At 43.6% G+C, this 27,441-nt stretch overlaps 1 long non-coding RNA gene across 1 annotated transcript in view; it reads left to right on the top strand.

The window, feature by feature from the left end:
* LOC119516905 overlaps positions 1-27,441 on the top strand; it is a 261,419-nt gene that overhangs the window by 169,660 nt on the left and 64,318 nt on the right. Inside the window, exon 3 of the long non-coding RNA XR_005213401.1 lies at positions 16,598-16,706. This is a non-coding gene — a long non-coding RNA (uncharacterized LOC119516905). The remainder of the gene's footprint in view (positions 1-16,597; positions 16,707-27,441) is intronic.

The following is a 27,441-nucleotide window of genomic DNA, read 5'->3' as shown; positions in this document are numbered from 1 at the left end:
ACACATCAGTAATCAGGTACCTTCACTGGAGGATGGCAAATGGCATCTGGAAAACCTCTGTTAGCTGGGAAGGCATGTGGCTGGCATCTGTGCCAAAGTTCTGGTTTCAAAATGGCTTTCTCCAAGGATGTCCCTCTCTAGCAAGCTTGCTCCTCTTCAAAATGTCACTCACAGCTGCACTGAGTTGCTTCTCTTTGAGTCAGCTCATTTATATGGCTCCACTGATCAAGGACCACCCTGAATGGGTGAGGCCACTCCTCCATGGAAATATCCCATTAGTTATCATCTACAGTTGGGTGGGGCGCATCTCCATGCAAACAGCCTAATTCAAAGGGTCCAACTTATTCCCCACTATTATGTCTGCCCCACAAGATTGCATCAAAGAATATGGCTTTTTCTGGGGAACATAATATATTCAAACCGGCACATTCCACCCCCTGGACCCCAGAAAAACATATTCTTTCCAAATACAAAATACATTCATCCTACAATACCACAGAAACTTAAATCATTTCAGTAACAATAGTTAAGTACAAGATCCCATCAAAATCAAATATAGGCGTGGTCAGTCCTAAGGCATAATTCCCCTCTAGCTGTGGATCTGTGAACTTGGAACAAGTTATGTGCTTCAAATATACAAAGGAGGGACATTCATAGGATAAACATTCACATTGCCATAAGGAGAAACAGTAAGGAAAACGGGGTTAACAGGACAAAAACCGTTCCTAAAATCTGCAGGACAAACTCCATTAGATTTCAAAGTCTGAGACTCATTAACAGAACGATGTTGCATCCTTGGGGCTTGAGAGAGCGGGAGTCTAACCCTTCCTAAGGGCCTTTGTGGCAGCCCTTTCCTCTCCAAACTCTTGGGTGAGTGCTCCAACATATCCACACATTGGGGAGACCATCTTCTCGGCCCCACCCTCCTCAAACATCGGGGCAGCTCCCGGATTCCCTTCCATCTGCGGGGCACATGCTCAACCCCTTCAGAACACTGTGGTGGCAGCCAGGCTCTCCCCAATTCCCTGGGAATGTGCTCTACCCTCTTTGGGGTTTGGGGTGGCAAGACATTTCCTGAGCATCGAGGTGGAAGGCCCGCCCTCGACCTCCAGGGCAAACTCACCCTTTCCATGCATGTGGGCCACTCCACTCTCCCAGCCGAAGACCTCTTGACTTCAGACCTCAACCTCCTTTGCTCTGTCCTTGAAGAAATTTTTCCTTCAGTTTGTTCCTTGTCTGTCTTCTCCAGTCCAGACTGGCAATAGCTCTGTCTGTAAAGATCTCGCAAAAATTCTGTTGGCTTTGCATGAAGCATGCAGGGGTCAAAGCTGTCAGACAACAGGACTTTCCACAAATCCTTTCTGGATAATTTCATCTCCAATCTTGGCTTGTACTGAAATGGCAGCTGGGTTCCATATTTGGTTACATCCTCACGTTGGGCTATAGCTTCTGGGATTCCACTCCCTGGAAGCTCATAATTTTCCAAGCCATCAGCTTCTGGTTTCTTTGAACCCAAGAGTTCAGTTCTAAGTTTATCTCTCTCCACTCGCATTTTACTACAAGCTGCAAGGAGAAGCCAGGATACATCCTCCACATGTAGTCTGGAGATCTCCTCAGCTAAGTATTCCAGGTTGTTGCTTTCGAATTCCTCCTTCCATCTGACACCAGGACTCAATTTTGCCAAATTCTCTACCACTTTAAAACAAGGATCGCCTTTCTTCCAGTTTGCAACAACACATTCATCATTTCTGTTCAAGGCCTTGTCAGAAGTATCTTTAGAGTCCATATTTCCATAAACAGTCTCTTTAAAGCAGTTTTGGCCTTTTCTATCAAGCTCCTCACAATTCTTCCAGAATCTTCCCCTTATCCATTTGAAAAGCCGTTCCAACATGTTTGGTATTTGCAGACTCAGCAGCAAAAGCACCCCACTCTCGGTACCAAAATCTGTTCTAGTTTGCTAATGCTGCGGAATGCAAAACACCAGAAATGGATTGGCTTTTATAAAAAGGGGGTTTATTTGGCTATACAGTTACAGTCTTAAGGCCATAAAGTGTCCAAGGTAACACATCAGTAATCAGGTACCTTCACTGGAGGATGGCAAATGGCGTCCGGAAAACCTCTGTTAGCTGGGAAGGCACATGGCTGGCATCTGCTCCAAAGTTCTGGTTTCAAAATGGCTTTCTCCAAGGTTGTTCCTCTCTAGCAAGCTTGCTCCTCTTCAGAATGTCACCCACAGCTGCACTGAGTTGCTTCTCTTTGAGTCAGCTCATTTATATGACTCCACTGATCAAGGCCCACCCTGAATGGGTGAGGCCACTCCTCCATGGAAATATCCCATTAGTTATCATCTACAGTTGGGTGGGGCGCATCTCCATGCAAACAACCTAATCCAAACTTTCCAACTTAATCCCCACTATTATTTCTGCCCCACAAGATTGCATCAAAGAATATGGCTTTTTCTGGGGAACATAATACATTCAAACCAGCACAATACCCCAAAGAATTGAAAGCAGGGGCTCAAACAGGTATTTGCACACCCGTGTTCATAGCAGCATTATTTACAATTGTCAAAAGATGGAAGCAAGCCAAGTGTCCATCAACTGATGAATGGATAAATAAAATGTGGTATATACATACAATGGAATAATATTCAACCATAAAAAGAAATGAAGTCCTGATACATGTGAGAACAGGGATAACCTTGAAGACATCATGCTAAGTGAAATAAGGCAGACATAAAAGGACGAATATTATACGATCTCACTGATTTGAAATAATTAGAATAAGGAAACTCATATAGAATATAAAATATATAATATAGGTTACCAGGGGACAGGGTGGGAATAGGGAATAGGCAGTTAAGGTTTAAAATATAAGGGTTCCTATTTGGAATGATGGAAATGTTTTGGTAAAGGATGGTGCTGATTGTGAATGCAATTAACAGCACTGAAATTTATATCTGAATATGATTAAAAGGGGAAATGTTAGATTATATATATGGTAAGAGAAATTTTTTTTTTATTTTAATCCATGGAATGATACTACACAGAGAACCCTGAGTTAAACCATGGGCTTTAATTAATAGTACAATTATAAAAATACACTATCATCAATTGTAACAAATGTTCCACATCAATGCAAGTTGTTGGTGGTGGGGTGGTGTATGCGAATCCTGTATTTTATGCATGATTGTTCTGTAAACCCACAACTTCTCTAGTTTTTTTTTTTAAAAAGAGCAATTGATCGGAGGAGGGAGGTGTGGAGGAGTGTGACCTTGGCTTATGGCAAGTTCCAATGGGAGAATCACAATGTAGGGCCCTGGAATTCTGAGCAAGGTCAGGCCATCTGCAGTGGAGATCTACACACCTTTTGAGAAATAGCTCTTGGCATGTTACAGGATCCTGGTAGAGACAGAACACTTGGTCATGGGACACCAAGTGACAACATATCTGGGACTGCTATTATGGGCTGGGTTCTGTCAGATCTGCCAAGTTAAAAAGATAGGCCCACTATAGTCCATCGTGGTGTGGAAATATTACATCTGGGATTCAGCTTGAGTAGGAGCAGAGGGCATGAGTAACCTGCAAGAATAGGTAGCCCAGACCCCCCACATCACCCACCACAATTGGACAATTGCCCTTCACCTAGCCTGTCCCTATGCCATATAGGGGGATCCCATATGATCAGCTGAAAGAGGAGGAAAAATCCAGAGTTTGGTTTACAGATAGATCAACTCAGTACATTGGTGTACGCTAAGACTAGACAGTGACGGTATTTCCACCACATTTGGGGTTGGCTCTAAAAGACAGTAGAGAGGGAAAACCTTCCCAAAGGGTGGGTCTGTAGGCAGTGCACCTGGTCATCTGCTTTGTATGGAAGAGGAAGTAGTCCAAGATGAGTAGCTACTTGCCTAGTCAGGTGTCAGGAAAAAGACTAGATGATAAGAAGCAAGGAAGTCTGGGATATAGGCATGTGAATGGACTATGGGATATGACATTGTGCTGGTTTGAATATATTATGTCCCCCAGAAAGTCATATTCTTTAATGCAATCTTGTGGAGGCAGACAGGTTAGTCTACTGATTAGGGTGAAACCTCTGACTGAATTATTTCCATGGAGGTGTGGACCCCGCCCATTCAGTGTGGCTATTAGATGTTCTTTAAAGGACTAAAGGGAGCTCACACAGAGAGCAAAGAGGACAGAATTCCCCAAGAGAAGCTGAGAGAGACATTTTGGAGATGGCTGTTGAATGCTAATGCTTGGAGATGCAGACAGAATGATGTTTGGAGATGCTAAGCTAAGAGATGAAGCCCAGAGTTACCCCAGAGAAGCTAAAAGCAGACCCCCAGATGCTTAGAGAGAAATGCCCTGGGAAAAAGAAGCAAGGACATACAGAAGCTGAGAGAAAGGAGTAAAGACAGAAGCCCAGAGACATTTTGGAGAAAGCCATTTTGAAACCAGAACCTGGGAGCGAAGGACCAGCAGATGCCAGCCACGTGCCTTCCCAGCTGATAGTGGTGTTCCGGACACCATTGGCCTTCCTTCACTGAAGGCATCCTCTTGTTGCTGCCTTAATTTGGATGTTTTCATGGCCTTCGAACTGTAAATTTATACCCTAATAACCCTCTTTATAAAAGTCAATCCATTTCCGGTATTTTGCGTAACAGCAGCTCTAGCAAACTGAAACAGACATGAAGTGTGAAGATTTTTGTATCACACATTAATGCCTACCAGGAAACATTTGCTATCAGCTGAACAACTAGGTAGACAAAATGACTTGGCCTTTTGACATTAGACAGACTTCATCATCAGCCTCCCCATGCTGGCACGATGGGCTCACGGATGCAGTGGCCACAGTATCAAAGGGGAAGATATGTGTGGGCCCAACAGCATGGGCTCCTGCTTACCAAGGCTAATACGGTTACTGCTGCTTCTGAATGTCCAAACTGTTAGCAACAACAGAGACTAATTCCTCCAGGCACTATTCCTTGAGGAGAGCAACTGACCACTTAGTGACAAGTTTACTAAATTGGCCTCCTTCTTATCCTGAAAGGTCCAGTGGTTCCTTTTCTCAGGGATAGATACTTTTTCTGGGTATGGGTTCCTTTCCATAAACCCTCAGCCAGCATTACCATCTAGGGGCTGACAGAATGCCCAGTCCATGGCATGGAATTCCACACAGCATAGCATCTATTCGGAGGACCCACTTCCCTGTGAAGGAAGGGTGAGAGTGAGCCATGACTATGGGATCCACGGGTTTTATCACATACTGCACTACTCAGAGGTGGCTGATTTCATAGAATGCTGGAACAGCCTTCTCCAGGCACAGTTGAAACCAGCTTGCATGGGTGCTATCCTTCAGGATGCAGTGTATGTATTAATTTAGTGTCCCTCAGATAGTGCTGTGTCCCTAACAGGAAGGACAGAAGGGTCCAATGAATGGAAGCTGGAGTGGCCCCACTTACCACCACTACCAATGACACACTTTATGTTCTGCAGGGTGGAGGTTCTGATTACTAAAGAAGATACACAACACATGTATTTTTGGATTACAAGTTATGGGTGCTGCGAGGGCACTTTGGACTCCTGTGTCCAGGGTCTAGCAGGTGAGGAGGGGAGACACAACACTTGCAGGAGTAATTGACCCTGATCAACAGGAAGAGGCAGGTCTGCTTTTACACAGTGCGGGCAGGGAGGGATACATGTAGAATCCAGGTGGTCCACTTGGGCCCCTCCTATTGCTCCATTGCCTCATTACAACTATGAATGCACAAAGTCTGGCCTGAGAAGAGTGTGATTTGCAAGGGCCCAAAACCTCAGGATTGAAGGTTTGGGTCACACAACCAGGTACGCCACAAGACCTGCCTTAGTGATATCTGAGATTGGGGAAAATTAAAAAATGGATAGTGGAGGAGGGAGAGGATGGTACCAGCTGTGGCCTTGAGCTCAATTGCAAATATGGAGGCAATAGTTTCCCCTCAGGAAGAAAGGCCCACTGGAACTAAGAAAGAGCTGCTCCCCAAATCTGAGTAAAGAAGTAACCTTCTTGGTGCAAGAGTTGGGGACTGTAGCAGCCATAAGAATGTGCCTTGTGGACTTCCAACACCAGAAGCTCAATTGACCAACGCTGCCATTGCACTCAAAAATCCATCCTCACATTTCCCATGATGCACACTTACCATGGGCTGCTCCCAGCCAATGAATGAGTGTGGCAGGTATACTAAGGGAGATCCCATGTTGGGAGGCATGGGACTCCTCTGATGACTGATGTTGGTTGGAGGATTCCTGAACTTTTCATAGACTGCAATGATGCATAGGATTCTTATACCCAATGTGCTGTTCGTCTGTCCATTCAGGCTCTGACTTGCATCATGATCTGACTGTTTTTCCAGCCTTACCGGGTCCCTCCCTATTTTCTTTCCCAGGCATCTCCCCTAAAAATCCCTTGTAAGTTTAATTCTGTCTTGGCATCTGATTCCCAGAGGATCCAGAATAATACAGTGCTTTTAACTCTTGCCCCCAAATCTGTGCATAGATCTTTCATAAAACTTCTCTTCAAATATCCCACCTGAGTATGACATCTGTTTCTTGTTGGAACCCTGACTGATATAGACTGCCATTGGCCATAAATGCTATAGGATTGCAAAGAAGAAAGAGCAATGTTAGGTGGAATGGAAGAATAAGCATAAAGAAAGAAATGAGCCCTGAAAGATAGGAAAGATTTGTAGTGGAGTTGATCAGGGGGAAGAGCTTGACATTTCACATGGGTGTGTGTGTGTGTGTGTGTGTGTGTGTGTGTGTGTGTGTGTGTGTGTATGTGTACAGCATAAGCAAATGTGCTTGGGCAGAAATGATCACTTATGGCAGGGACTGTCCAAGAGTTCACACCTCTTTTCTGAGGAGCTCCCCTTGCTATTGTCACATTTTCTGCCCTATGGGAGGAGGAAAACACCAAGAAATGTTTGTTTCTCCACCCTCATTGCTTGGTATTTCCAAGGGAGGAAGCTTCCACCTCTTCTCTATTTATCATATCTCATTGCATGCATCTTTCTGCATGCCATAAGGGGCTCCTCTTTGACAAGAGCTGAGCTAGTGGCTAAGGACAGATGGGAGTCTGTGGAAATGCACACTAAACAAGGGGGGAAGGAAGACGGGAAAATGAGTGTAACGGAATTCTGTGGTCTAGGATTCAGGACCTCAGGGGCAATGGAACTGAAGAGCCCCTTTTGTTAAGAGCCAGAGAAGGCCAGAAGTTTCCTTCAGGAATCAGAGTGTGGGAGGTGGGGGGATTGGCTATAACCAGGGTCACAGAGAATAGATCTTCAGGGAGATACAGATCTTCAGAGAGAGACTTTTAGAATTCAGGGATCTTTGAACCAACTTTCTTACTAAGCTGGGAAAAAACTGGATTCTGTTTATTTATTCACTCAACACACATTTATATGGTATGCCAGGAACAATTCTAGGCACTGGGGATGTGTTAATAAACAAGCCAGGCAAAAATCCCTGTCCTCATGGAGCTTATGTCCTACTGGGGAGGAGGAAGACAATAAACAAATAAACCAATGAAACAAATAGCATGTCAGAAGGTGGTAAGTGCTATGGAAGGAAGAATAAGGAGTGTGTGGGAATGTGTTGGGGCAGCCAGGGAAGGCCTTACAGACAAGGCAACATAGAACAGAGACATAAAGGATACAAGAGAGGAAGTCCACTGGATACCTGGGAGAGAGTGGTCCATGCAGAGGAAACAGCAAGTGCTGCTCTGGAGGCAGAGATGTGCTTGGTGCTCTGATTGACATCTGTCTACATAACATCACCATGCATGTCCACCTGGACATAGACAAGCTGTTATTTACAGAGACTTAAACTTCTAGGGATTTGCATTTCCAGGCTGTGATGGTTAGGTTCATCTGTCAACTTGGCCAGGTGTTGGTGTCCTGTTTTTTGCTTAAGCAAGCACTGACCTGGTTGTTACTGTGAGGACATTTTGTGGACTTAAATCATCAGTAAGTTGATTACATCTGTGGCTGATTACATCTACAATCAACTGAGGAGATTGCCTTCAACAATGAGAGATGTCTCATCCAATCAGTTGAAGGCTTTAAAAGGAGAGGAGATGATTTCAGCAGTCAGAAGGAGGAATTTCCATCTCTGTTTCAGCCAGCCTGAAATTCATCAAAAACCTTTATCAGAGTTCTCAGCTTCTCCTGGAAATTCATCAAAAACCTTTATCAGAGTTCCCAGCTTGCAGTCTGCCCTACCAAGTTTGGACTTGTGCATCCCCACAGTCACGTGAGACAATTTTTATAAAATCTCTTAATATTTACAGATATCTCCTGTCAGTTTTGTTTCCCTAGAGGACCCTGACTAATACACAGAATATGTCAATATTATCTAACTATAGCATCTAAACAGCACTAGTGGTGTAACCATAAGTGCCCTGGCTTGTGGAATTAGAAAATTTGAGTCCTGATTCACTTACAGGCTGTGTGGCACTGAATATTAACAATCTCTCTGAGCCTCTGTTTCTGTACCTGTAGATGGAGATAATAGCAATAACTACCACACAAACTGGGGAGGACATCAAATAAGACTGTATTCTAATGTGTTTACAAATGTTTGACTTACATAGCGCAAAAATGCTAACTGGATTGTTAGTTCATTTCTTGATGTTTCAGTTATTATTCCTACGTAACAAAAACTTAGTATCTTAGAACAAAAATCATTTTCTCACAGTTTTGAGATTTGGGCTGGGCTTAGCTGAGTGGTTCTTCTACTTGTATTGCTGGGAGTCACTTTTTGGCTACATTTATCTGGTGGCTCAACTGGGGTTGGATGATCTAAGATAGATTCACTCACATATTTGGCCTGACTCATATGTCCTTAGTTAGGGCTGTTGACTGGGATGTCTAGTTGTCCTGCCCATACACAGTTCTCCCTTCTAAGCAAGATAATCTTTTTTGTGATGTTGTCTGACTCTTTATTCAACTTTACTTTAATGCTATCTTTCCTTTTGTTGCTTTGTAGCTATCATGCTGCTTTTTTTCTCTCTCTTTCTTTTTGTCTTTCTCTTTTGACTCTTCCTCCTTCTGTGTGGAAAAAATGGAAATGTCCTTATATAAATAGTGGTGATGGTGGTGAATACATAAATACGTGACTGTACAGGGAACCATCCATTGTTTACTTAGGATGGAATATATGATGTGTGAACAAAACCATCTTAAAAAAAATGGGTTGATGAAGAAACCTTGAGGGCACTATATTGAGTGAAGTAACACAGACACATAAGGACAAATATTGCATGGTCTCACTGATATGAACTAATTATAATATGTAAATTCATAGGCGTGAAATATAAGTGACCAGGATATAGAACAGGGCTAAAGAATGGGGAGCGGTTGCTTATTATGAGCGGAATGTTCAACTAGGGAGAACTTAAACATTTGGAAATGGACAGAGGTGAAGGTAGCAGGTTGTGAGAATAAGTAACAGTGCTGAAAGGTTTGTGAAGGTGGTGGAAAGGGTAAACTCAGAGTCACGTATGTCACCAGAAGGAAAGGTGGAGATTAAAAGATGGGGATATATAAAACAGTGAATCTTGTGGTGGACAGTGTCCGTGATTAACTGTACAAATATTAGAAATCTCTCTCATGAACTAGAACAAATGTATGACACTATAACTAGAAGTTAATAATAGAGGGACATATAGGAAAAAATAAACATATACCTATTGCAAACTATGTACTACATTTAGTAGTATTTTAACATTCTTTCATTAACAGTAACAAATGTACTATATCAAAACTATGAATCAATAATGGAGGGGGGGTGGTTAGGGGTATGGGAAGATTTGAGTTTCTTTTTTTTGTCTTTATTTCCTTTCTGGAGTAATGAAAATGTTCTAAAAATTGAAAAAAAATTAATTGTGGTTATGGACATACAGCTGTATGATAGTACCAGGGGCAATTGATTACACACTTTGGATCTTTGGATAGTTGTATGCTATGTCAACAATCTCAATAAAAAATGCATTAAAAAACAAAAACATGGTAACAATCACTTTCAAGAGGATGAAAGTGGAGGCTGTGAGGCCATTGAGGCCTCGGCTCAGAAGTCACACCACATCACATTTGCCACATTTGATTGGCCAAAGCAAGTCACAATCCCAGCTCAGATTCAAGGGGTAGAGAAATAGGTTTCACCTCTTGATAGAAGCTGCAAAATCACATTGCAAAGGGGTGTGCAACACAGATGGAAGGAATTACTAGGCCTTCTTTGCAAACAATAGACCAGAGTCCATCCTTCAGGTGCAGCAAATCACCCCCCGCCCCCGCCATGTGCAAAATACACTCACTCTTCTCAAGACCTCCCAAAATTTTTTCTCAGTATGACTTAAGGTTTGAAATCCATCATCTCATGGTCTACATCACATTTAGATACAGATAATGCTTCTCAAGTGCACCTCCTCTGGTGCAGTTTCTCTTGAGACCTTGAACTTAAAAGACTAGTATTCTATCCTCCATGCTCACCGCACAACATGCAGTGGTGAGAAAGGGACTGGATGGCCATCATTGACACTCCTATTGAAAATGGAAAGGATGAGAAGCACAAAACAGTTGCTCACCTGTTGGAATCCTGCCATCCAGCTGGTCCCATGTTGGCCCCCTCTATACTGGGATCAGAGAATGTTCATGGATTGGGGCCTGGTTCTGCTCCCTGAGAAGGATACTTAGTCCATTATTCTCTGTGCTTGGATCTGCCTTCTGAGACATATTTTCTTTTCCATAGGAAATGATCTATGTTTGTAGTTTAGTAGCTTTTTGAGCCCAATTACTGTTTGTAGAAAATGGAGGGGGGGGGTGTCCAGAAGCCTTTTTAGTTTTGTGTTGTCTCTCACTTTTAATCAAACTTTCACTGGTAAAACTTAAAAACTTTGAGGATTTCCTGTCAATATCGGAGTTCAATCCTTGAACATTAGTAATTCTTTTTGATACAGACTTCTCTCTTTGGGTGTGTCAAGCTTCTGTGGATTGATGCCCTTAAGATTCTCAGAAGCCTTTTTGTTTAGCTGAGAGGTTCTTTCAGAGGTCTTCACAAAGGGTCTTACAACCACATCCTTGACCTTATCTTTATGCTAGGGCTAGTTCTTATCTGAGAAATTTTGTCTGGCTGGAGAGACTTAGAAATAGTTTAATTTTTCTAAAGCAGCAAGTTCTGGGCCTTCTATGTTTCTCCTAAAATCTGCTTGTAAACACAACAGTTCCTTCTTAAGCTCACCTGTCTCCGGCAATACCTCATCATACACAGCTAGAAGCATCCAATGGGTACTTTCCACACTGTGTTGAGAGATATCCTTAACTAAATCCATTAAGTTCTTTCTCTTTCAAGTTACCATTGGCAACAATTTTGTCAATTATTCTGCCACAACATAACATGAAGTGCCAATTTTACAGCCTTTAATAATGACTTCATCACTACCTTTCTAGCATCCACTAAAAGATTCTTCAGTCTTTGCAAACCCCCTTTATGCTGCCTTTCTAGCTCCTACCTGCTGCCTTGTTCAAAGCCAATGCCACCCATTTTATGTTTACGTTATGGTAGTTTTCCTCTTATAGGTACCAACTGCTTTAGCAGTTATCTAATGTTGCACAACAAATCACTCCAGATTTTTTGTGGCTTCAAACGAGAACCATTTATTTGCTCACTCTTCTGTGGTTCAGTAATTTGGGCAGGCTTAGCTTGAACAGCTTATCTCTGTTCCACATGACACTATCTGGGTTCAATCATATGTTTGTGGTCAGTTGTCAACTCATCTGGGAGCTGGCTGATCTAGACGACCCCACTCACATGCCTTCCAGTTGGCTGAAGCTGTCAACTGAGATATCTCCCTTCTTTTCCATTTGGTTTTTCCAACAGAGAGGCTGGACTTTTTACATCGTGGCTCAGCATTCTAAGAGGGTATGCCTAAATGTGGAAGCACTTACAAAACACTGGCTTGTGTCATGTTTGTTGATGTCCCTTTGGCCAACGAAAGTCACATGGGCAAGCTTAAAGTTGGTGTGGAAGTGGACTAACAAAGGGCAAAAGTGCTAGGAAGCATGATCCACTGGGGTCCTTTTAAGCAACAATCTTCCACACTTGATGCCCTCATCTATCTGTTCTTGCTAACTGCCAAACTTGGATGGTGGTAGAGAATTTTAATGCTTACCCAGGTCTTATTCTCCTCTTTTTCCAGGCATGTAGGAGGACTACAATTACTTACTTGTCCCCCCTTATAGTTGTGTGGAGCCATGAGTAGACTAGGTATGGACAACAGGCTGTGGGTAAAGAGCTCCATGTCATTTCCAGGTAGGGAATTTAATCGCTGGTGTGAACACTTCTAGTCTCTCCTCCCTTACTCTGTGAACCCTGAAGTCTCCTGCTGAAAGGGTGAGTGGTGGTTTCTATTGGTTTGTGTAACTGAGTGATGATTACATGAAACAGACTTTCCCACTCCCAGCCTGTTCTAGTTTGCTAATGCTGCCGGAATGCAAAACACCAGAGACAGATTGGCTTTTATAAAAGGGGGTTTATTGGGTTACACAGTTACATTCTTAAGGCCATAAAGTGCCCAAGGTAACACATCAGCAATTGGGTACCTTCACTGGAGGATGGCCAGTGGTGTCCAGAAAACCTCTGTTAGCTGGGAAGGCACGTGGCTGGCATCTGCTCCAAAGTTCTGGTTTCAAAATGGCTTTCTCCCAGGACATTCCTCTCTAGGCTTCAGTACCTCAAAAATGTCACTCTTAGTTGCACTTGGGATATTTGTTCTCTCTCAGCTTCTCCAGAGCAAGAGTCTGCTTTCAACGGCCATTTTCAAACTGTCTCTCATCTGCAGCTCCTGTGCTTTCTTCAAAGTGTCCCTCTTGGCTGTAGCAGCTTGCTCCTTCTATTTGATCTTATATAGTGCTCCAGTAATTTAATTCAGACCCACCCAATGGGCGGGCCAACACATCCATGGATCTAATCAGAGTCATCACCCACAGCTGGGTGGGGTGCATCTCCATGGAAACACTCAAAGAATTACAGTCTAATTAACACTGGTAGGTACACACACACAAGATTACATCAAAGATAATGGCGTTTGGGGAACATTATACATTCAAACTGGCACCCTCCCCCACACACTTTCTACCTGTATGACAAGCTAGCATAATCTTTACTGTTTTATGAGATTTGGGGTTTGTTGGTTAACACAGCCTAACTTAGCCTATCCTGACAGGTACAGGCCTTCAGTCCCTCCATACCCCTGTGGTCAGCTCCAGCTCCCTCTTTGGGTAGTTTTTTGTTATGACTTAAGCAATAAAAAGAGAGGCTATAGATAATTGAATGTCCAATGGAGAAGGTGGAGGAAAAGGTAAGGAAAAACACATTCGGCCAACAAGGAATCTGTAGTTTCTTTACCAAGCATTTATGAAGTGTCTCCTGTGTGCTGGGCTCTGAGCGTGGCTTGGGATATGAAAAGATGAATAGGATTCATGCCCTACCAGGAGAGGCTGACACATAAACAATGAACGGTACTGGAGAGGGATAAGTGCCTCTGAGTGCTGGGGGCTGATCCCCTATTTTCCTTTATCATTGGCTCACTGTCCCTGCAGGCCATTTCCTTAGAGCAATTCCAACCATGGCTTCAGGGTAGCAGCCTTATTGGAGTAAGTATGTGGCCAGCTTCCCAGAGATATCTTTGAAGGCCAGCACTCATCTGGATTCATAAGGTCTGTGATTTGTTTAAAAGTCAGTCTCATTATTTTATAATCACATATCAGATTCAATCCTTACAGATGACAAATATGAGGACAAAACAGAGCTCTTCTGAGGGCTGCAATTGCAATTTTGAGGCAGGAACTGTGGCTGAAATGAGAAGGTGCTTTTAAACATTCAGTGCCTGCCTAGAGCTGAGGGCCTTAGGAGGTTGGAAGGCATTCGTGACAAAGCTTTGAGAGTCTGACATTGCAAAGCCACAGTATGGTAAGGGATTAACCCATGAAAAATTAACTTCCAACTAGTGTTGGTTCATGCATTTTAAAGGCAGATCTGCCTTGGGAGGTCTGGGATCAGCACAAGGCCAAGCTGAGTCTGCCTGGGGCTGCTGGAGGGCTGCACAAGGGTGGGCTTTTTCTGAGGTCAGACACAACAGGGATGCTGCCAGTTAGAGTGCAATGACTTAACCAGCAAGTGCAAGCCAGGTGTGGTCTCTGGGTGGGGCAGAATTTAACTGTCGTTAGTGGGTATGAATTTCACTCTATAGCATGAGATTCAAGGAAAGTTTTCTTCCCCCTCTCGAACTCCAGTTTAGTTTATCTGCGCCCACATCCTGCCAGGCTAGTGGAAAATAGAATCAGGGCTCCTTCCCTCACTCTATAGCCTCCTTGAGCCATGCAAAGGATAAAAGATCACAGGGTTTTAAAAAGTTCAGACTGTTTTCTGGGCACCCTCTGGTCTTTGTCCACACAAATATGTCCAGTTTTCAAGCCCACAGAGTTCCCTGAAGTTCAGCAGCCTCTGTGCCAGGCTGGCATATCAGGCCTTTGCTGAGACTGGGAGCTCTGTGCTTCGAGTCTAATAATGGGGATGCACCCCACTGGCATTTCCCTCCCAGGTCCCTACCCTTCCCAGCGGGATTCAAGAGAGTAGAAAGTGGATCCTTGCTGTTCCCAGAACCCACAGATCTCTGCCCTTCTCCTAGTCTTGTAAACCTTTCCAACCCTCTCCAGGGTCTGGCTGTGTCATGCTGCCATCCTGCTGCTGTCCCAATCCCAAGGCCGAGTGCCTGTTCTCTTTTCTGACAATCCACCTGTATTTTTTCCCAAGAGCACACACTTTTTAAAAACAAAGGTCTTTTACCCTTGCCCTGTGGGCAAAGGAAACATGATGTCTATGACTCAGAGCCCTCCAACCATTTTGGGGGGAAGAGAAAGGGAGGAATTATCTCTTATCTCTCATTCTCATTTCATTTTTCTACAGCAGTGAGACCAAAATGGTTTTTTTTTTTTTTTTTTTTTTTTTTTTTTTTTGCAAAAGCTTTAAGCTTAGAGTAGTATAAAGAGAGGGGCCAGAGAACAAGCAAGGGTTATAGACAACATGGTCAGAAATTAAACAAGGCATAGAATGGTCACTAGGGCAGATGAAGAACTATTCCTAAGAACATGAAAGGATCCACCAGGGCACTCCTTTCATGGCACCCTGGTGCTCTGTGACCAGCTAGGATAAGCTTATAGAGAATCCAATTGGAGCTAGAGATGCAGAGTGTCAGGGCCCAGGAAGAAACTTCTACTACCAACAAGATGCATAAAGGCCATTCAATGACCTTTGACAAACATTTATCTAGGACCCACCATGTGCCAGGCATCATGCAAGGCACATTGAGGGCTTTGGCAGTAGCCAGATGGAACTCACAATGTGACGGATTTTAAAGGCAAGAGAACATCAACCACACAACGCCTAATGCTATAGGAAATTACTGCAGCCGGGTCTGTGCTGCTATAGGAGAATCCACTTGGAGCAACCAAAGGCAGCACAACTGGCCTCCTTGAGTCAGTTTCTCAAAAAGCCTTCAAGCTTGTTTCTCTAAGAGTCCCTTCAAGAAGGGCCATCATTGTCTTAAAGATATTTTTCAGAATTCACGTTTCTTCCCCTTCTAATTTGTTTTGATAAAAATTAAGAAGGATTAGCAGAGAAGTAAGGATTAATCAGTACCATAGATATTTTACCAGATTATATTCAATCCCATTTTATGTGATTGGTTACTATGATTAATTAACTGGCTTACATAACTTTAGAAAGTGGATAGAAGTCTAGAAATGTACAATCAGACTATTGGCTGGGAAGGTAACATTCTGGCATGCCACTGATTCTCCATGAAAATCAGATTCAAGTTTCATCAATTTGTCTCAAAGATCCTTTCTCTTGTGAGTTTGTGGGTTGGTTCATGATCACGTTTGGGTAAACCTCTTGCTTGTTAATTTCTCTCAATGCCTGGCTACCCCGATGGGTTTGGTGAGTTATTGGGACAGTCTCCATTTTTGAGTCTTGCTCCCCAAGAAGGAGCCATCAAGGCCTTGGCCACTGACCAGTGGGAATGAGAGAAGAAAGATCAAGAAACTTCCTGCTTTGTTATAGAATTATTTCCAGCTCAGGGTCTTGAAACATGGGGGGATACCCTGTGATAGCAGTGGATTAGAGCCCCCCAAATCACCACTATCAATGTCCATATGAGGGGGACAGAGTTGGGGGTGTTGAGTGTTTCCTTTGTTACTTTGGCCTTTTTCTTAAGGACAGAAGATTTGAGACTAGTTCTCAGGGTAACACAGACTTTACTTCTCAGGTCCTTAGAAAACAGCTAGCTGGAAGTCAGGACCTGTGCCTGAGATCCAGATTCTAAGTACAGATTGAGGACATGCACCTGCCTTCTTTCTTCTTCCAGGGAAAATCTCTGTTCTCATGCGATACAAGTTTGCACATAGCTGTGTTTCAGGGGAAGCCTTGTAATTACTGGCCTCACTCAATTTTCTATTTATATGTTCGGGTTTTTTATTTGTTTGTTTGTTAACTTATTTCAGAGAAATAAAGCCCAAGCTTCCTGCTGCCAGCCTCCAAGCTAGTTCCAAATGGCCAGGATGAAGCAGTCAGAGGCCTCCTTGGATCCGGCTAAGAGAGCAGAGATGGAAGGTAAGAAGCACTCGCTCTAGGGCAAATCTAAGAGTAAAGGAACTGGAGTCACTCATGGAATTTCAGAAATTTCATGGGGCCAAAGAGACCAGTCAGGGAGGAGCTGCTAAAAGGTGAGGCTCCATGTGGCCTGGCGAAGCCACGGATGGAGGCACTGGCTCTTCCAGTCTTGCTTTTGGCCTCTTTGCTTTTGTTACTTTCCACAGTCATTGATTCTGCATACAAATTAGTGTCATGAAATCACCATTTGTTGAGAGAGGTCTTTATCCCACTCCATCTCCTATGCCAGAATTGGCTGGTTAACTGAGACACTGGTCACAGAGATGTGGGATTGTATCTCATTCTAGTGCTTTTGCCCGAGGGCAGGGACAGGCACTCCATGAGCTCCCCTGTGGGAGAAGTGATTTTAGTTCTAGTGTGTCCTGTGCTTATTGCTTATTTAACCATGGTCTCCACTGCTATAAGCCTCCTCTTATTTTCTCCTCACTCTATGCTTTTAACCCACTTGCAAGCTCCTGGTGCTAAAGGTAGAGGGTGTCTGCCCACTCTTAGGCTTGCAGTAGTAAACGTTTCATTACCCATCACATAGTTTTTGATGTTTGATAAATGTTTTGATAGTGTTTGATAAATGTTTTGGACAAATGTCTCTTGTCGGCTTGTCTGACTGACAAGGAGGGCCCTTCCCTCCTCCACCATGGGTGACCCTGGCTCAGAAGGAGAGGGAGTGGCTGTGGCACTATATGCCCAGGCCTTCAGCATTGACCGGAGCATTTCTTTCTGTGTTTTGAAATTTTCTTACTTGGGTTGACTCTCTCTCTCCTGAAGTTACTTTGTGCTCTATTCTCTGGATTGCTGTTTTGATGGCAGAATTAATGCAGATACCTGCTCAGGACAGCTCTGTACAGCTTGAGCCTTGGGAGTTCAGCCTCTCAGGAAATTAGGTTCTCCCTGTGGGCAGCTCAACTGGAGAAGTGATTGGAAGAAGCATGTTGAGACGCAGAGCTCAAAGAAGGCTGATTAATTATGAATCTCCTCCAACTGCACTCTCCCAGTCTCTCGCTGTCACCAATAATTAATAGCTGACAATACAGTGGTTTTCAATTGGAATTTTCACCTGGGAAATTCAAAGTTCTTTAGAAACATCATTTGAAGATCCATCTTAACACCCTGGTAGCAAAGTATATTAAATCCCCTGGATGCTTGAAAGTAAACTCGCTTGAGAAAGTACTAGAAAGAGACAAATGTGTTCTATTGGAACAAGCATAGGGTTTAGAAGCAGAACAGCTCTAGTTTTGAGTCCTGGTTCTTCCAAACATTAGCCATATCACACTGGGAAACTGACTTAAACTCTTGGATTCTTTATTTCCTCAGCTGCCAAATGGAGATGATAAAATACCCACTGTTTAATGAGCGCCTGCTATTAATTATCTGTAAAATGGAGATAACAAAAGCTAAGATTTAGTGAGTCCCTTCTGTGATGTTACATTTTGTTCTCTATCTCACTGTAATCTACAAAAGATTTGAACTAAACCTCTCTCACACACACTTGTTTGTGTATGTGTGTACATATATATATACACACACAAACATATATACACACTTATGTGTATATACATACATATGTATATATTTCAAGAGAATAAAATTAATAGGCAGGTTGAAAGAAGGAAAATAAGAAAGGTAGGGGTAAGACTGGCACTTGAGATGTGTGCCTGGAATGCATTTTGGAGCATTAATTGATATGTGTCCTTCCCCTGATAATTCCTCCACCACCTCCCTGCCCCTGCTTGTCCTCTCCCCTCCCCTCAGGCCGCTCCCCATCCTTACTAGCAGAGATATAGGAAGAAACCATCAGTGTCTAGATAGTTTTGACATTTCAAAATAGGTTTTTGAAAGAGCAGAAACCATCGTTTGAGAGAAAAGGGTTATTCCGTATCAAAAGTCAAAAGCTTGGAGCCTCCGGAAAGAATAAATGAGGAGCCTGACTGCTCAATGCCAGGCCTGACGGAGCTTGCACAGCAGGTGGCCCTGCTGGGCATCCCCGGTGAGGCCACTGGCCATGGCAAAAGGCATGAGAAGAACACAAGTGAGAATGAAAATGCAGCAGGAACGAGGGTGTAGTAGTGGATACTGCATGGACAACTGGTGACCAGAACCACATGTCACCATCACCTTCCCCGCCTCCAGAACTATGTCAGAACATAGAGGCACCCCAGGGAAAAAAGGGTCTGACTTGACTAGTGATTTTTTACTAGTAGGCAGAACAGAGGCATTGGATAGAAAAGAGTTGGGTTAGGGAAAACTTGAGAAAATTACATTTTTGCGCCTCTGCTTTGGTTGGCTTGAGAAAGCAATACCTGTACCATGTGATGCCACTGGTTTCTGGCATCGATCCATGCTGGGATTAACTAATGCACCTTCTGTTTGAACCTCCAGGCTTCTCTGGTCTACAGCCCTCTCCCACCTACATCTCACCTTTGAGGGTGGGGAACAGGAGCATTTGGGACTTTCTCTTCCCTCACTCTGGGACAGCAGGAAATGCAGGGGGCTCAGACCCTCTTTTTCTGCCCATGGCCCCATTTCTACATGACTGCTTTCCCAGCAGGTGCACCCAGGGAATAGGGGACCCTGCAAGGACAGCTGCCTACCAGGCTGCACCCAGGTCTCCACTTCTCTTGGATCCATAATCCTATTGATTCAGGGCTGGAGAAGGGAGAGAGGGTGTGGGCAGTAGAAATGAGTGTCTTTTTTTAAGGTGAGACACCTGCTTGCTTCTCTCTGCTCTCTATACATTCTTATCCTCCAGCTTGTAGAAATGCCAACTGGTTGTCTGGCACTTTATCTGTTATTTCCAAATTTATTATTTATAACATAAACTTTATGCCATGATCCCTTTAGGGCTTTGACATTTGGTACTGATGTGCCAGGATTCTGAGTCTTAAAAATGTATTTTCTTGTCTTTTTCTCTGCTATGAATCTCAGTAGTCTATTCTGAAGTTCATAAACTGAGCTGTGGCACTTTTTTTCCTCTTTGTTTTTCTGCTGTAACAATGTTTCCCAGAGGTGGGCAATGGCTGTCTCTAGTACAGTTTGAATGGGAACGGCCAAAATCATTCAAAATATTATTTGGCCACAGATATATATCATATGTTCTCATTGATTTCTAGAGATAAAATATAAAGTTGGGGTTAAGCGTCCTGTGGCTGATGCAAAGAGGAAAACCATTTCAGGATTAAAAGTGTTCAAAAATTTCTTTTTTTAAAAAAAGTTGCTTGGGAGTAGCACAACTTTTTCAATCTGAATCCCATAAACATTCTACCAGGGATAATCTGGAGAAATATAGTGTGATGAACTTGATAACATTCAGGACGTGTTTCCAATGGACATAGCATCAATTTTCATACAGCTACTACTTGTGACTTCTAAATGTTCCAATGACATAATGATGACGTATAAATCATCAACATATTTGATAATAAGTTAAAATAACACTGTTCAAGGAGTTGACTCTGATAATTTTATTTGATCCAAGAGTAAATCTAAGAATATTTAGAACACTTTTTTTTCTCTCAAAAAGCAGTCAAAAAAATATCTGCTTCAGTATCCTATAGTATGTTTTAAAAATGCAGATTTCTGGCCCTCACAGATCAGATTCTATGAAGGTAAGATGCAGGAATGTGTATTTTCGACAAGTCTTCTAGGTGACTCTTTTGGACACTAGATTTTTAGGACGAGGTTAATTAACCTTCTTTTAAAGCCATGGATCCCTTTGGCTTTCAGGTAAAGCCTATAATCCTCTTCTTGGCATAATTCAGAGAATCAAACATACAAGATTACAAAGGACACTGACTATATTGAAAACCAATGATCAAAATATTTAACAAAATTAAATTTTTGATAAATAATATCTGCATTAAAATATAAGGTCTAGCAGCTGATCTAATAACTATGATAGTTTTGAAGAAATGATGCACAAAATGATATTTTGAGTTGTCTGCAACTCCAGTAATGTGATAATATATGACAATCTGTGATTTCTATTGGTATTTTGCTGTCTACATTAATAACTAAGGCAGTTGGTGAAAAAATGAGATTTATTTTTTTCCTTTTTAAGTTCATGGATCCCTCCTCAATCCATAAACCACGGGTTAAGAGTCCCCGTGTGGAGGAATGCATGGGGTGTATAAGTTTTAGGAAATCTTGCATAAACAAATGTGGATGTGTGTATATACACATACATATATGATATTTTTGCAACTATATCTGACATATATTAAGCACAGACTGTATGAAGTTATGAGAATAGGCCCAGCTAGCTAGTGTTAGCATTTAAAGACAGGCGTATGCTTTGGCAATCAACTAGACAGAGGCTAGGTTTAAGGTTTAGTAATGAAAATAAAGGAGTCTTTTTTTAAGACATTTGCCTGGCTAAATGGACACAGTACTTTTTCACTCTCTCTGGAAGAAGATCTGGGCCTATTCCAAAACACTCACATGTGGGTGAAACAGCTCCAAGTTCTGTATTACGGAGCATTGCAGCAATAATTTTGTCCTGGAAAGATTTCAAAGCAGGTGTTACCAGTCACCATCTGAGACCATAAAACCCGCAATAAAAGGTAGCAGAGTATTACAAAGTGAGTTACACATATTATGTGTCTTTGAGATAATATTCAATAGAAAATATGTTTCTGTACTCAAATAAGTTTGGGAAATTCTTCATCCTAAATACCCACTCTTGGTAATTCATGGCTTTTTAGAGGAGCTGAGAAATTTACCAATGAATAAACCAGTTTAATTTTGCTTAACTGAGGAATCCCCTATCCTCTCTGTGCATCAGAGGCTCCGGGAGAGCCTTAAAAGACTACCGTGGTCTGAGCCGCACCCCTTAGAGCCTCTCATTGAATTGGTCTATGGTGGGGCATCAGTATTTTTAAGCGTTCCCCAGGTTGATAAGCACTGGTTAGCTCCTCGTTTCTAACATCTCATTTCACCACAGACCTTCTTTGTGAAGAATACTTGGGACACATTTTGAGGGAAGCTGTCTGCTAGAATTTTAAATTTTGAGCAAAGTAGTTTCCTGGTGGAACTGCCAAGATGAATTATTTATACAGTCTATTCCCTGTTAGCTGAACAATTTGAACTGAGGTACAGAATTGTTGGGGTGATAGAGTGCCGAAGGATGTTTTCCTGTGAAGATGGTTTGGGTTTTGGAGCAGTTGATCTAAAGCCATCCTTTCTGGCCTAAACAGGCTGGTGTGTCAGTTGTGACCACACCCACTGGGGGACAGTAAGCAGCTGTCACAAGTGGAGAGGAGGACACTTGCCTCTCTGTTGTCAGCGGTGGGTGGGTGGGTGGGTGGGGGCCTGTGGTCCCTGTGTCCCAAGTGGGAGCAAGCCACACATGGACCCTCTACAAGCACAAGGCCCCCAATGGATTGCTGTCTTATAGCTGCTGAGATTGTGAGCCAGGCTGAGAGGAGCGAGTCCTATTACTCATTTTCTCCAGGAGTATTTAAATGGAGGTGTTAATATGTAGGAGGCAGAGTGGCTCGGTGGGAAAGACAGAACTAGGACTGAAATCCAGGTCTGGCTCTGAACTTCCCTGGAAGTAATGACACCTTCCAGGATTGCCGTGAGGATTAAATGAGATGCTGTGGGTGAAAGTGCTTGTAAATTACCAGGACAGAAAAGAACCAAGTCATTATAGAGGATGATAGAACTGGCTTAATCTTATTATTATTATTATTATTAAGGAGCATGATAATGATGGCCAGCATTAGCTTTGGGCAAAATTATGAAGTCAGTTCACTGCTGCCTGCCTACCCACTTCCCATTCTGTGACATTTGCCACCTTAAATCTTACCTGCCCTTGCTAAATGCAGCTCTGTGGTTGACCTGCTGATTTTAGTTTGTGTGGTTCTGGCTGTGTAAAATGGAATTGCTAATTTCAACAGCCTGTTATGAGGGTCACAGGAGGGCTCTGGTTAGAAAGTAGGAGGCAGCAATCCCTTCCTGTAAACAGAAGACGGAGCTCTGGGCATGGGTGGCAGTGCGGGGGAGGCACAGTGGTTGTCCTGCTTGCCCTTGGAGACAGCATCCTTAGAAGCCCAGCCCCTGAGGGTCCTTGTGGCTTCTGGGGGCACAGGGCTGGGGGAAGGGTGGGGTGGGAGAGGCGGGAGCATGGTCAGGAGTAGGGGACACGAGAGCCAGCCGCTGCAGCCACGGCACCTTCTCCCATGTCTGTGCTCCTGCAGTTCATGGTGGTAGATATCCACTGGAGAATGGTATAAAAAGGAAGGAAAATGCTTGTAATAAAAAACTCAAAAAGGGCTAAAGGACGACTCTTGTCCCAAATGTCTGCTCAAATGGCCTGCCCTGGAGTCTGAATTTCCCTCATTGGGTGGCCTTTCTTTTGGTTTGAGGTTTGCTGGTGCCAGGATGTGCCTGCAAAAATGAAAATATCTCCAGGGATAGGGGAGGTGGGGAGGGAAAGAGTGAAGGTGGCTAATGGTCACTGTCCCTCACTCAACAACATGTTGGAATAGATTTATTCACTGACTTGGGAGTCTTGGGAACCTTAGGGCTAAGTTGTAGGCCCCAGAGTGTCTATCCTAGTGCAGTCCTCGGTAAGTGTCAGTGGAATTACATTCAGATCAAATGAGGTGTAGACTCATTATGTAATGAGAGAGAAAAGGGGAGGGATGGTGTCTGGGTGTGAGTTCTCCTTTATAATTTGGGGAAAAGAGAGATTCAAGAAATTACAAAGAGAAAGCTGTGTGGTATCAAGGATTTGAAGACGGAAAGATCTGGGTCCTGATTCTGCCACTGAATGTCCCATCATGTGTAGGTCATTTTAATCTTTCTGAGCCTCAGTCTTCTCAACTGCAAAATGGGGGTAGCAATGCCTCAGCCTTACAGGACTGTTGTGAGAATATGAAGAGATAATGGAGGTGAAATTTCTGTTTGCCTTTGGAGATAGCATCCTTAGAAGCCCCACCCTGAGGATGGGCACCAGTTACTACTACTTCTAGTTGTTTTTATTATTGTTACTGTTATTCAAGGTAGAACATACTCAGTGCTATTTAGTTGACTTCACCTCTGCCTTGAAGTGACACACAATAAATAATGTCGGCTTGTTCTTGCACCTGGGAAAGTGTGTGACTCTGTTGTGTGGACAGTGTCAAGGCACTGCACGTGGGAAATCTATTTTAGCTCAGAATCCGAGGAGTGAGTTCCTTCCAAACCAAGCTAAAATTCCCCTCACCACCCTGCTTCTGAACAGGGAATGGGGCTGTCAGAAACACAGAGATCTCTTGTTAGAGACAGAGAGCCATGGCATCAAATGGCCATTGCCACTGAATTACAGCAGGCAGCCAGCAATTTGCAGAGACTATGGAGGAAGGAAAAGCCTGCGATGAAAATCAGATTGTAAATACTCGGCACTAAGGAGCATGCTTCGGTCAAGTACACAGGCCAAGCACTAACCCATTGGGCCTTGAAGGAAGAGGGGCCCATCCTGGCTCAGAGGGCAGTCTGGCCTGAGCAGGAAAGAATCCAAGTGAGCAGACCTACCACTACCACCAACCAGGGTCAACCCTAACTCTTGTGTGGGAGGAACTGGGGACTGATAGAATTGCCACATGACTTCATAGTTTGCACCAGCTAGGTATGTATTATACATGAGCATAGTTTTCCTGCAGAGTTTGCATGAATTCCTTTTTTTATGAATTCATTTTTGACCAATCCATTTGTCATTTTCATAAGGTTTGAAGTTAAAGAACTGTGTGTGCATTGTTCCAGGTGGATCTGAAGTAGTTGGATGTGACTGGTTCTCAGATTCAGGATTCTGGCTTCTCCAAAGGAGGCCAAACCCAGTAAGCTGCTTCCCTTAAAGAAAGCCATCTCAGATGGACTTATAACTGCCTGGGGAAGCTACTTATCATGTGATAAGCACCAAGCACTAAACACACATGGAGAAAGAAAATATTTGTTCCAATTGGGGAACTAAGGAAGGCTTCATGGAGGATGTAGGACTTGAGATGGAGCTGACAAAAAAGGATGGGATTTTGACATACTGGGCATGAGTTTAAGTCCAGAGAATAGAGCGAAGTTCAGGAAAGATGGAGCAGGGGAGGGGTCAGTTTTGGACTAGAGATTTAGAAGAGCAGAGAGGCAGGATATACCGATGTGGTCTGAGGGGTAGGAGTGGGTGGGTGAAAAGAGATTGTCCTGTAGGGGAAGAGCAGGGGCTGAGGTCTTGCTTTCAGAGAGTGATGAGACTTATCCATAGAATGTAGGATGGGCTGATGGAGCCCAGGTTTCCAAAGACAGAGATTCAGACTGTGACGTGGTCAGAGGTTTGGAATGTGATACAAGCCTGCCTCTTGCTCCATCTTCCCCTTTTTGTATAGATGCTCTGGGACCCATCTTAACACAAATCGGTGTTCAGTTAGTACAACAGGGTTTGGTATTTTTCTGGACTTATGGGGTGGGGGGGCAGCTTTTTACATTTTGTAACCACTGAGTATCCCCAATGCTGCTAAGCAGGGAGGAGAGCTTAAAGAGTCCAGAGCACTGAGTGCCAGCAGTTTCTAGATTCCAAGGCTCTCATCCTTCATGTGCAATTCCCTAGCTCTGAGACTATTTTGTCTCTCTGTGTCCTCACCTGTAAGGAAAGAAGGCTGGGCAGGAAGACTTACAAGAAACCTGTCAATTCTGGAATTCTTTGTGCCTCACTAGCTGGTGGTGAGGATAAACTTGAATGGCCCAGGTTACATGACAAAGGCTAGCTATTTGCCCCAGACATACCCAAATTTGTGTTTTACTTCTAGAGCCAGACAGTTCCACACTTTGGATGGATTGTATGGTATATGAATATATCTCAATAAAACTGTTTTACAATAAACAAGTGAGCAACTTGCTTGTAACAACCTATATGGCTTGATTTACTTGGTCCTGTGTCTGAAATTAAAGTTTTGGGAATGAACACCTTTCCAAACTCCCCAGCAGAGGAAGGAGCTGTTGCAAAGAAGGAAAAATGCTAAGCAGGAAGAGAAGGAATGCTGACATTGTTGGCACCTTCGGACTTTGAGAAGTAGAGGTCATCCAGCCATGTCAATCTGACCTCTAGATTTATGCTTCCTGGGGCGAGTTGAGTCTTTAAAGAGTGAGTCATCCTCTCTCCTTTGCATTTTCCCAATGAAAATTTCCCTTGCAGAAATTTTAGTAGCGGAAATGATTGCATAATTGCAACCCTGTTCTGTTGTTGCAATGTTTTCTGGCTGCTCTTACTATTTATTTCCCCCTCAATACCTGTCTACTTTTCAGTGGGAAAGGGTGCTCACTAAAAATGATGCTGAAAAAGGTCATTTGCAGGGACTGAGAGCAGTGCTATCCGCATTGAGGTGATCCCTCGGATGTACCGTACCCTGAAGGAGTGATGGGTTGCCGGAATTTGTTGGCACAGGGGACCAACTCTGCTAATTAGCTCACATCCCGGCCCCTGGTAAGGGCTAGCTGCAGCCTTTCCTCTTTGCCTTCTCTCTACCCTTTCCCCAGGGGCCAGGATTGTTATCTGTGGATGGCCAAGTTAAATGTCTACAAAAAAAAACCCATACTGCTTCCTGGCATTCTCCAGCAGCTGTGTGACAAGTCAAGGTTACCTTGAAAGGAATGCAGAAGGGGGGAAATCTATCCGTCTATCGAGATGTGACTCACCAGTGTGATGTCATCTGAATCTCAACCTGATTCCATTGATTTTGACTGTGTAAGCACATAAATACCAGAAGAAAATTAAACATATCCAGACACCAAGACACACACTCTCAGACACAGACATACACATGGACATGCACACAAAGACACACAGGCTCATGTGCATTGACTGGTCTAGGATGCCCAGGCAGCTGGTAAAATGTCATATTAGTGGAACTGGCTGTGAAGAGTGACAGCTTTTTTTGGTAGCATTAATGAGGGTGACCTTCAGGCTGCATAGAATGGAAGGGAACACGGGGCCGTGACTTCTTTCTCACTTGAAGGGATGGCAGGGCTACACAATTAGCCTTAATTATGCCCTGTTCTGCCTTCATCGAGTGTGTTCCATGGAATTGAAGTCTGGTTTCCTCTCCCCATGTGTTCCCTAGTCTCTTTTCCCTGTGCTGAAAACCTGACTGGCCTCCAGTGGAGGGCTTTGGAAGCTAGCCACAGAGGCCACCATAAAGGCAGAAAGGCCTGCTTTCCTCGCTTTACCTGGAGCCTCTCCCTAAAGAAGGTGAGGCTCTTCCTGCTCCCCAGTGGGTCTCTCTGGGGCATCCTTCTGACAGTGAGGACAGCTGTGTTGACCAAGGGCATTGGGGCAGCTGATGCTGTGGCAACAAAAGCACAGGGCTGGAGCCAGGAGATCCAGATGTGAATTCCAGCACTTCTCTGAGCCTCAGTTTCTTCCCCTGAAAATGGGAATAAGAAACATACCCAGCCCATAGAGCTGCCACGTATGGGACTGCACACTCAAGCTGGGCACTGCACAACTCAAGGGGGCATCATGACCGTGATATGAATGGTGTCCCTGGAGTTGTGCATAACAGTGGCCCTGACTGCTTGCTTCAGAGTTGATGTGAACCGAGATAAATGGTTATTTACTGCCTGCTCTTCCTTGCTTTTGCTGATTTTCCTAGACTCTGATCTCTGACCTACCTGGCTCATGGTATAAACCTATCATCTCCTTCCCTAGTCAAAT

The sequence above is a fragment of the Choloepus didactylus genome, chromosome 20 (assembly GCF_015220235.1).
Source record: "Choloepus didactylus isolate mChoDid1 chromosome 20, mChoDid1.pri, whole genome shotgun sequence".
In the NCBI taxonomy this organism is placed as follows: domain Eukaryota; kingdom Metazoa; phylum Chordata; class Mammalia; order Pilosa; family Megalonychidae; genus Choloepus; species Choloepus didactylus.
The sequence above is the reverse complement of the archived record's forward strand: the minus strand, read 5'-3'. Positions and strand labels throughout refer to the sequence as shown.